Source organism: Amphimedon queenslandica, unplaced genomic scaffold (genome assembly GCF_000090795.2).
Source record: "Amphimedon queenslandica unplaced genomic scaffold, v1.1 AMPQUscaffold_10263, whole genome shotgun sequence".
Lineage (NCBI taxonomy): Eukaryota > Metazoa > Porifera > Demospongiae > Haplosclerida > Niphatidae > Amphimedon > Amphimedon queenslandica.
This window is the reverse complement of record NW_003549466.1, coordinates 1-2,696: the sequence shown is the minus strand read 5'-3', so window position 1 is coordinate 2,696 and position 2,696 is coordinate 1. Positions and strand designations below refer to the sequence as shown.

The window sequence follows — 2,696 nt, the reverse complement described above, 5'->3', positions numbered from 1 at the left end:
AGGCTTGTGGTTTGCTTTATCTAAACTTTAGGCAAGGAATTGTTTACATTGCATCCAATGAATCTCATTACAGAGCTTTGATGCCCGGGCCTAGGCCCGTGTGGGCCCGGGTTCAGCTCCGCCACTGATTCTAATATGGTATATCACAATGACATTAAGTAACTTTTTTTGAAGAAACATAGCTTTAAAATAATTATGAAAATATACAAACCGTACAAAAGGCATGTACGTAGACACATACAAAATTATACCTCTTCAAATCGCATAGTTTTCCAGAAAAGGCGTTTACAAAAGAGACTATTAATAAACTAAAAAATGGATATATTTCTATTTTATAAAACTGCAGTGGAAAGCTAGTAGTTACAGACCATCAGTGTAACACAATAATATCCTTCTTCTACCCAAATAACACTTACTAACTCTGCCCCAGATTGGAGAAAAGGTGTTTAAAGTCAGAACTATAGGCCGCCATGTTTTACAGTACAACGAGATCGAACGGAACTGCAATCAACAGTACTGTTGATTGCAGTTCCGTTCGAAAATGCGTCACCCAGTGCAGTGCGTATGCGTGAGGATCACGTGCCTAATAAACACATTCACGGAAAGATACTCACGCAGCACGCTCCATTCGAACGGAACTGCAATCAACAGAGCGTGCGTCGTGAGTTTGTTTCCGTGAATGTGTTGGGCGTTACTAGAATGCGGATCAGTGCGGATTGCTGCGGATCGTTCCGCACGCTGAACCAAGCACGTGAACGCGCGGAACGTGCACGGGCGTGTGCCTAGAATGCGGATCAACTTCCAAAAATTCAGAATATACACCATAACTTCCCGAGGATCAGTTTTCTTGTTCTTCTATTCCATTCAATCTTTATTTTTTGCAATGTTTAACTGTTTATAAAGTAAAAGCAACTATTTTTAAATGTAATAATTTTAAACTTTGAATGTACGAGATTTCAGTAATGATATCAAAAGCCTTCAGTCATTGGTCATAGAATAGATTATACTGCATCTAGATCTAGTTGCAATGAAATGAGTTACAATCTGCATTGAAAACAAACATATAGTTGTAAAATTTAAACAATAAAAGTTGCCTCACAAATAACAATTATTTTCATTGTGTAAAAACGATTATTATGATATTACCAAAAATATAAAATATTCTATTGGCCAAAAATTGCTACCACCTAGCTATATCATTTTTCCTCTCAAAGATATTTTTATTTGCATTGGGATGCATGTACAAATATAGTTTTAAAAATGAGGTCTTTCAAGTTGTAGATTGCTGCATGCATGCTTCATATCAAGAGTACTGTATCTTGCTTAATTGCTTCATAGCTATGTCAGTAGTAAATCCGAAATTTTGTCAGAATAGATACAACTCAGTTTAACAAGAGTACATAATTGTAGTGTTTTGTTATAATATTTATTCAAGATAAGAAACACAACTCAAACCAAAACAGATCACACAACTGAGCAACATGAGAGTTTATATATACACACAACAGGAAGTTAATTAGTACACACAGGAATGTAAACAATAATAATAATTACATATACAACATAATACTCTGAGTATTCATACACCACAATAATACTCTTGGTCAATAAATGATGGAGTTAGTGTTTTTTTAGTATGAATATTATTCAGTGATTCTAGTTGCAGTATACTAAAAATATTAATTAATTATTATAGATGTATTTTTTGACTAATACTTAAACTAGTTTTTTTTTAATTTTACATTACTATCTTTATTGCTTGCTTTTTTAAATATCTACAGGATTAGAGGGAAGTTATAATAGTTTTAAGCTTGATATATGTAGGAAACATGACTCTGAAAGTAAGTCAAATAAAAATATCTTATGCTCTGCAGTAATTAGCAACTAGAGTTGGGTTAACTTGAATTTTGTTAGCTACTTTTTATACTGTTCATTGATAATTGCTAAAACTGAATTATCTTAGTTCCTTGAGCAACTTTTAAGAGATAATGATACCAGCCACTGATGTAAGGATTTGCTATCAGTCTAAGTTGCTTATAAAAGCATTATAAACACTTACATTAAATATCTTAATGCAATCAGAGCAGTATTTGTAATCACGTAAAAGGAATACTTTCAAATAAAAATGATAGGTGGTAGCAATTTTTGGCCAATAGAATATTTTATATTTTTGGTAATATCATAATAATCGTTTTTACACAATGAAAATAATTGTTATTTGTGAGGCAACTTTTATTGTTTAAATTTTACAACTATATGTTTGTTTTCAATGCAGATTGTAACTCATTTCATTGCAACTAGATCTAGATGCAGTATAATCTATTCTATGACCAATGACTGAAGGCTTTTGATATCATTACTGAAATCTCGTACATTCAAAGTTTAAAATTATTACATTTAAAAATAGTTGCTTTTACTTTATAAACAGTTAAACATTGCAAAAAATAAAGATTGAATGGAATAGAAGAACAAGAAAACTGATCCTCGGGAAGTTATGGTGTATATTCTGAATTTTTGGAAGTTGATCCGCATTCTAGGCACACGCCCGTGCACGTTCCGCGCGTTCACGTGCTTGGTTCAGCGTGCGGTAGGCTCATGCAGATTATGCTCACTAATGCTTAAATTATTTGATGCAGCATTGCTCATAAAATGTCATGATTATTCTTCAAAAATCTTACATTATGCTCTCAATTATG

At 32.8% G+C, this 2,696-nt stretch overlaps 1 protein-coding gene across 2 annotated transcripts in view; it reads right to left on the bottom strand.

Annotated features, from left to right (window-relative positions):
* The window catches only part of LOC109590279 (neurotrypsin-like), a 2,664-nt gene extending 2,155 nt beyond the window's left edge, over nucleotides 1–509 (bottom strand). The window contains exons 1-2 of one of the 2 annotated variants that reach the window (XM_020006202.1): nucleotides 417–509; nucleotides 252–308 (exon numbers count right to left, since the gene is read on the bottom strand). The gene's annotated coding sequence lies outside the window, so the exon portion shown is untranslated. The remainder of the gene's footprint in view (nucleotides 1–251; nucleotides 309–416) is intronic. The other variant, XM_020006201.1, reaches the window with a different exon arrangement.
* Nucleotides 510–2,696: the final 2,187 nt, after the last annotated feature.